General features: G+C 50.8%; 1 long non-coding RNA gene across 1 annotated transcript; it reads left to right on the forward strand.

The window, feature by feature from the left end:
- The first annotated feature begins 2,658 nt into the window (after positions 1-2,658).
- On the forward strand, positions 2,659-8,001 carry LOC144324990 (uncharacterized). Its single transcript, XR_013390291.1, has 3 exons — positions 2,659-2,839; positions 6,327-6,411; positions 7,660-8,001. It is a non-coding gene; the product is annotated as an uncharacterized LOC144324990 (long non-coding RNA).
- The last annotated feature ends 206 nt before the right edge of the window (positions 8,002-8,207 follow it).

Consider the following 8,207-nt stretch of genomic DNA (forward strand, 5'->3'; position numbering starts at 1 on the left):
TTCAGGCCCAGTCGTGGCACGGAAACTGCCCTGGCCGATGACATTGGCCAGGAGAGAGAGAGAGAGAGAGAGAGAGAGAGAGAGAGAGAGAGAGATGGGGGGAAACGGCAACCTTGCTCTTCTCCTCGACCTTTCAGGGGCTTTGGGGGCCCTTGGCCACGGTGTCCGTCTGGAGGGAGAAAATGGGTAAAGTTTTTCTCCTTCCCCCAGAACACTGAAACTCCTGGCCTTCCAGCGATGCTGAATGTTGAGAGACTCAGGACACAGAAAAGGACATGTCCTTCTTCACACAGCACATTGTTAATCTGTGGAACTCACTGCCACAGCAAGCAGAGCAGAGCCATCCTAGCTAGGAGCAATCAAGTGCCCTCTCCTCCTCTATGGATTTGTCCAATCCTCTTTAGAAGCCATCCACGGTGGTGGCCATCCCTGCCTCCTGTGGGAGGGAGTTCCACAGTTCAAATCTGTGCTGCTCTCCTCCTCTTCCCCACCTTTCCTCTCTTGCCTCCCCTTCAGTTTGCAATGCCCTTCCCTCCTAGAGATCAGGGGGCTTGCCTCAGAGTCATAGCATCATAGAACTCTAGCTTGGGAGGGACCCCTAGGGGTCATCCAGCCTAACCCTCTGCAAGGCAGAAACTTCTCCAGACTTACCATTCCCCTTGAGTTACCAGCAATCCTTGGACTCCCCTCTCCACTTCTCCAGCTGCTCACGGGGGCAGAAGCTGCCTTCCTACCTGAGCGGAAGGGCAGGCTGTGTGGGCCTGTCCTGCCGCCGCCTCCTGGCGCCTGCTTCACCTGGGCTAATGGGCTGAAACAGGCCCTTGAGCCAGGAAGACACCGAGGTTTGATGTTCTGTTGCCAAAAGAAAAAAGGGTTTTTAAATGGCTTTTCCTGCCTCATTAGCTGCAAAAAGGCAGGCAATTAGTTTCTGAAAAAGACAGGGCTCTGGAAGAAGCCACCGCTGGCCTGCTGCTCACGCAGAGTTGCCAGCTTTTCAGCTTGCTGTGGAAACGGGAGTCCTTCCCCTCTGCAAGGCAAGCTGCTCTTAAAGGCACAAGAGCAGGCCGGGCCACCTTTTTCTGGTCAGCTGGCCCTCCTGCTTGCATCTCCTTTGAAGGGAACCCAACGCTCTCGTTGCGGCGCAATTGCGGAGCCACCAGTTCAAGTCCCTGCTCAGCCCACAAGCTGCCTGGGGGGCCTTGGGCCAGGCAGGATCTCACCATCTCCCTTCCCTTGCAAGCTTGGCACTAGAATGGCCTCTCCTGTTTTTAAAGGGAGGTCTGGTAACTCAAGGGGAATGGTAAGTCTGGAGATCTCTTCTCTGGCAATCCCTTGAGTGAGGAAGACGGTCTTCCATGAACAGGGTTTGAACAGTGAGTCCAATTGTGGAGGCCAATTCTGGATCCACACGTCCTTCCACAGTGGGGACATTGGTTTCAGGGTGGGAGTTGATCACAGTGAGGATTGGCCAAGTGTGCCTTCCTCTTGGCACCTTTCTCCCTTTCGTCCTGAGTTCGAGTGTCTTCAAAGCCCAGGACACCTTTGGCAAAGGCTGTTCTCCAACTGGAGCGCTCGCAGGCCAGTGTTTCCCAATTGCTGGTGTTTATACTACATTTTTTAAAGATTTGCCTTGAGACAGTCTTTAAACCTCTTTTGTTGACCACAAGCATTATGCTTTCCATTTTTAAGTTCGGAATAGAGGAGTTGCTTTGGAAGACAATCATCAGGCATCCACACAACATGACCAGTCCAAGAAAGTTGATGTTGAAGAACCATAGCTTCAACACTGGTGATCTTTGCTTCTTCCAGTACACTGGCACTAGTTCGCTTGTCTTACCAAGTGCATGTGTAAATTTTGTCAGAGACACTGTTGATGGAATCTTTCGAGGAGTTGGAGATGGCCTTTATAAGTGGTCCATGTTTCACAAGCATATAGTAAGGTTGGTAGTAGAACAGCTTTATAAACAAGCACACACACACACCCCCCACCGAAAAAGACCCTCATAAAATCATAGAATTGTAGAATGGGAAGGTCCCCTCAGGGCCATCTAGTCCAATGCCATGCAATGCAGAAATCCCAACGCCCAGAGGAGCTCCTCAAGGGCTGCCCCATGGGAGATGGAGCGAGGCTCTTTTCTTCTGCTCTGGAGGGTAGGTCTCAAATTCTTGGTTCAAGTGACAAGAAAGGAGATTCTGACTAAACATCAGGAAGAACTTTCTGACAGTCTGTAGTAAAGTTGGTACTGTTCAGAAATCATTCCTTGGTCAAGTAAAAAGAGTGAGGCCTTGTGGGAACTTTATCAGCCACAAGGACCCAGGGAAAGAAGTTGTGTTTCTTTAAACCCTAGACTAGCTGGCTCCTTGGCGTGAAAGGTTTATTGGGATAAAGGGAGCCTTGATTTAATGAAATGCTTGACACCTGGGTCTCAGGGTGTGAACATCCCCCCCCCCCCAATGATGTTATCTGTCCTTGAAGTGCTTGGGAATGTGGATCTGGATAGTTTCTACGGAAGGGAGTAAAACACTTTGATTTGGGTTCTGCATTCTAAATTGACACAGCTGCAAGGGGTAGATTAATTGACTAGCAAGCCGGTCATTGGTGAGTTTAAATATTAATTAAGACTTATGATTGGCTTGAGAGTTACGACGCCAAGTGCGAATTGTGGATAAAAGATCAGGGAATTGTTTGAGAAGTTGCTCTCTGCCATTGCTGGCTGCAATCCGCAAAGATGCCCGGCTGTGATGTTCCACCTAATAGCCGTCGTTTCGTCTTTTGAAATGGAGATCTACGAAAGCCTTCAATTTGCGGACTCTGACTATCCTATTTGTGTTTAACTTTGTGAGTATGTAAGTCAGTAGACTATGCAACGTTTTTATTTTTCTTATCTGTAAGCTTCAAAAGATGTGCCTGCTAATTTAGCATGTTTTCTGTTATTCTTTTAAAATAAATTTTTAAAGAAGAACCTGTTTGGTTTTATGTGCCTTCTGGGGGAATAGCTAATTCCTAGCCTTACGCTTGGTTGCGCTCTACCGTAGAATTTCTGTCTGCAAGTCAGTAACTATAACTTGTGGATTGGGGATAGCCAGTGATAACGGGTCACAGCCTTCTCCCTGGGTTGTGGTTCTGGATCCCCAGGAACAGAGGGAGTGGTGGCAGCCTTACCAGTTGGATTTTGTCCTGTTTCTGTAAAAAGTAGTGTGTCCGCCAACCCTGCTCAAGAAGCCTGGTCTGGCCGGAGAGCAGAGACAGGTGAGGGAGGGGCAGCGGCTGGGGGCAACATTACTACATGTAGAGGTAGCGGTGGGAGGCCGAGGCCCCTACATCACTACACAGTCAGAGCTGCTTGAGAGTAGAACAGTCTCCTTTGGGAGGTTGTGGAGGTTTTTAAGCAGAGTTTGGATGGCCCTCTGTCAGGGATGCTTGAGCGGAGATTCCTGTCTTGCAGGGGTGGACTAGATGACTCTTGAGTGCCCTCTCCAACTCTGCAGATCTATTATTCTGTGACTTGGAAGGTGTGGAGCAGAGCCTTTTCCTCAGTGGCCCCTGGGTAGCAGAGCTCTCCATGCTGGAAGGGCAGAGGCCAAGGAGAGGCAGTGTGGTGCAGCGGTTAGAGGGCTGGACCAGACCTGGGAGACCAGGGTTCAAAACTCCACATGGCCATGCAGCTCACTGGGTGACTTTGGGCCAGTCTCTGCCTCTCAGCCTATCCTACCTCACAGGGTTGCTGTGAGGATGAACTGGGGAGGAGGAGAACCGCGTCTGCCGCCTTGAGATCCTTGGAGAAAAAGGTGGAATATAATTGTCATAATGACAAAGGAGACCTGCGACACTTCTGACACTCTCAGCTGTTCCCAGCACTTCTGGGTTGGGGGCCTGCCTCCTGTTTCCTTTGATTCTTATTACTACTGGTGGGGCTGTTTGATTTTAAACTGTCCCATTGTTTCCAGCGTTTGATATTCTGATTGCGAGGATCCCACTGGGATGGAAAACGCGCGCTATGAATACTTGCAAAAATGAATCTCTCTGATGACCGCCTCCCCCGGCCACAGCCTGACCTTTGTGCCATCGCAGCGGCTGGACCTCCTCTGCAGCCTCCACGGCCTTTCGTCCAGTCAGGGGTCAGGGTCCACCGGGGGTCGTGATGCTGGTGGCCAGTTAGGGGGCTTTCTCACAGCTGGCCTGGGAGCCCCCTTCCCAAGAGGGGCTTGCGGTTGGGGCTTCTGGACTCCTCCTTAGCCAGACCCAAGGCCTTTACCTTCTCCCACCCCCAAGTGTGGGCAAGGGAGCTGTCACTTTTCTGTGGGGGAGAGAGTGCTGGCCACCCAGCTTGCTGATTCCTTGGAGGATCAGGTCCGTGGCGGATGTAGCCTGCAGCCTGTTCTCACAGAAGCCAGCGAGGGGGGTCCAAGCCGGAGAGCCCCCTCCCCTCCTGGGCTTTGCAGCAAGTGATATTGAGCAGCATGGCTGCCTTCAGCTGCGAGGAAGGAAGGGCACAGCCATCCCGGCTAGGAGCCTTCTAGAGCTCCCTCCTGAATTTGCCCAGTCCTCTTCCAAAGCCACCCAGGTTGCTGGCCCTGACTGCCTCCAGTGGCAGGGAGTTCCCCCCTCACTGCAGGACGGTGTCCAGGGATGGAGAGGGGCGCCAGTGGCAGTGGATGGATGAGGTGGTGGGAGAGCCGGTGCCAGCCCTTCCCCTCCTGCCCTGCCCACCGCAGGAGAGGGATCCTCAGGGCTTCTGGGAAATGGATCAGCTTTGCCAAGAAACATCCTGGACACCCTGCCGGGGGGAACGCCCTGCCTGCCCCCCCCCCCAGCTGAACACAAAAGGACCAGGACCTCTGGGCGAGGCAGGGGTGCAGCAGAGGCAGAATGTCTGGAATCGGGGGGGGGGGGGCTTTGCTTCATCTGCTGTACCACACCTTCTTGTTCTCCACAACAGCCCTGCAGGGAAGGCTAGGCGGAGTGGTTGGCCCAAGGGGGCCTTCATGGCTGGGAGAGGATTTGAACCCTGGTCCCCAGGTCTTGGTCCGATGCTCTAACCACTAAGCCACACTGTCCCTGTGATTCCTCTGGAGCAAAGTAACAGGTGTAATGGCAAAAGGGTCATGCATGGACAATAAGAGCAAGAGAAAGCTGGTTTCTGAAAGCTGAGATGGGGCCCTGTGGAGGAGAGAGGAAGGGGCTTGCGAAGAAAGGCCAAGGTTTTCTTGAGGGAAACTCTCTCTCTGCAAAAGGCAGGGGGCCAATATTAGCTCTGATTCCCGTGCGCCCGGGGGTTAGACTAGATGAGCCTTGGGGGTCCCTTCCAACTCTGCAGTTTTGTGTTTCAAAGTGGTTTGCAAGGAGCCCCAGAGCACAATCTGGAGGAGGTGCATCTGCCCCACTGAGGGAAGCAGGACTGGGGCTGGTGGGCTTGACGGGATGAGGCTCCCAAGGCCACAGGCGCCACCTGGAGTCCCGCAGGAGAAGTGCCGGGAAAGAAGGATGCGGGGGGAATTTGGGGGGGGGCGTAGCGAACTGGGGTCCTTCCAGGATGGGTGGGTTGTTGTCTTTTAATACTCTTTATAAATTTTAGTTTAGAAAGCAATAAAACGCAATAGGGGAGAAATGGTGAATCACATTTTGATGGACAGTAGATTTAAGTGATATGAAAGGCTAGCGTATCTCATGCTTCACAGAAGGAACACAAACATAGGAAATGAGCCGAAAAGAAGGAAAAAGGAAGATGCACTTAAAAATGTCAGTATAGCTCTACAAAAGTCATGCCACTTTCACACATTCCATCTGTCTGTGAAACTGCCTCCAAGGAGTGTGGCAGCTGAGCCCTGTTAATATTGGTATAAGTTTGGGGGCTGGAGTCTGAGGGTGCAAGTCAGCCGTAAAGCCTGGAATTTGTAAAAGAGCAAAATTAATAGAGGTTTGGCAAAACCCTGCCAAACAGGAAACCCCTGGATTTAGCTGAGGCCAAGGAGCCATGCCAGCTGGGAAGAGCTAGCCAGACGGGGGTCATTGGATGAACAAAGCTCAATGGTGGCCAGTCCTTAACTCGTAAAGGAGGCCATTAACAGAGAAATGGGGAAATCCCCTCTGGACCTGAGAGATGGCAGAGGCGAAAGGCCAGAGTTTCAGGAGGGAGGGGCAGAATTGCAGTAGGCAATGAGGTCAGCAAACAGGAAAAAGTGTCCCTTTTGCAATCAGACACGGTGTTTAGGATCTCTTGGAACCAGAGGACCCTGTGCACTCCCTCCTTCTAGACACAGGTTGTATATATGTGTGAAAGAACCGTATATCATAAAGACCCCTCTGTGCCTCATTGTCCCCAAAGGGAACACAGACCCTGCAACTCCTGGACCCTCACATCGCTCGGAGACTGGGCTTGCATCATGCGAGATCTCTTCACATTGCACCAGGCAAGACTCTTCCACACCAGGGAAGCTTTCCCTGTGCAGCTTTGCTCCAGGCTGGGTGTTCTTGTTTGTGTGTTTGCAAGCGCATTCTGCAACATGTCATGGATTTGTGTCTTTGTTCAATTTATATCCTGTCCTTCTTCCCAAAGGAGACCAAATAGCAAGTGCCAAGCAATCAAAACACCGTAGAAACAACTGCAGACTGGGAATGTCCTTCGCTTAAAAGGCTTGTTGAAGGAGAGGGGAGGGGTCTCCCATAGACACCAGAAAAGCAACAGAGGCGGCACCTGCCTAATACGCCAGGGAAGCAGAGGAGCCACCACCCAAAAGGCCCAGTTGGCACAATAGCAGTGCATCAGGGTAGATTTGTAATGGACAGGCCGCGCTCCACGCAGCTTTCATGGTTGTCCTGTTATGCTTCCCCGGGACCACTCCGTTCTAGCCCTCTTTAGGGCATTTTTGTGCTGCAGCACAAGCAAAGGTGTGTGGGGGGGGGGGGGGTTGGATGACTCTTGGGGTCCCCTTCCAACCCCTCAGTACCCAGAGCATTTGTGGTATGAAAAGCTGCCGGATGTTGATCGGACGTTGCAGGACATACACTGACTGGAAGCGAAGCAGTCCGTTTGCCCCAAAACCTTTGCAGCTGCAAATGGTATTGAAACCATCCCGAATGCCATGGCCAGCCCACCCCTGAGGCAAGGGGAGGCGACTGGCTCAGGCGGCAAGATCCCTGGGGGCAGCAGAACCCGATGTTGATCTTTATTCCCCCTTCTTCCTGGTGTAGATCTTCACTCACCCTTTCTTCGCAGGTGCTAAAATGTCTTGGGTCAACCCCATTAATTGCACAATACAAAGGGTCCAATAGTCACAGGTGTGTAAGGATGCTCACTGTTAAATTCTTGCTCAAAGGTGTGCAGTTACTGCTTCTGGCAGCAGACCTGCCTCACCTGAGAGAGACTTCTCAGAGAAGAGGCCCGGTAGGATCATGGAATTGTGGGGTTGGAAGGACCACTTAGGACTCAGCTGCATTAGTAATATATTACTAATTTATATATATATATATATATATATATATATATATATATATATATATTTGGAATATATTATAAACATGCAACACCAGGTGGTGCCAGAGAGTAAAATAAAAATTCTCTGTGATCTTCCATTGCATTTGTTGTTGTTGTTGTTGTTGTTGTTGTTGTAATGATTTAATTTCTGACTTATTTATAGCGTTTCTCCCCCTGTGTGTAGATCTACCCATAGTCTAACCCGCGCAGTACAAGACAGTGCCTGTTTGGCTGCCAGCCGTAAGATAAATGTAGTATAAATACCAACAACTGGGAAACACTGGCCTGCGAGCGCTCCAATTGGAGATGTCAAAGAGAACAACAACTACCAGACTTTTAGAAGACATCTGAAGGCAGCCCTCTTTAGGGAAGCTTTTAATGTTTGATGGATTACTGTATTTTAATATTTTGTTGGAAGCCGCCCAGAGTGGCTGGAGAAGCCCAGCCAGATGGGCGGGGTATGTATGTATGTATGTATGTATAAATAAACAAACAAATAAACAAATAAATATTATTATTAACAGCCTTTGCCAAAGGTGTCTTGGGTTTTGAAGATGCTCAAACTCAGGACGAAAGGGAGAAACGTGCTAAGAGGAAGGCACGTTTGGCAAACCCTCACTGGAATCAACTCCTGCCCGGAAACCAATGTCCCCACTGTGGAAGGACGTGTGGATCCATAACTGGCCTCCACCGTCGCTTACGGACCCACTGTTAAAACCATGTTCATGGAAG

The sequence above is a fragment of the Podarcis muralis genome, chromosome 12 (genome assembly GCF_964188315.1).
Source record: "Podarcis muralis chromosome 12, rPodMur119.hap1.1, whole genome shotgun sequence".
NCBI lineage: Eukaryota > Metazoa > Chordata > Lepidosauria > Squamata > Lacertidae > Podarcis > Podarcis muralis.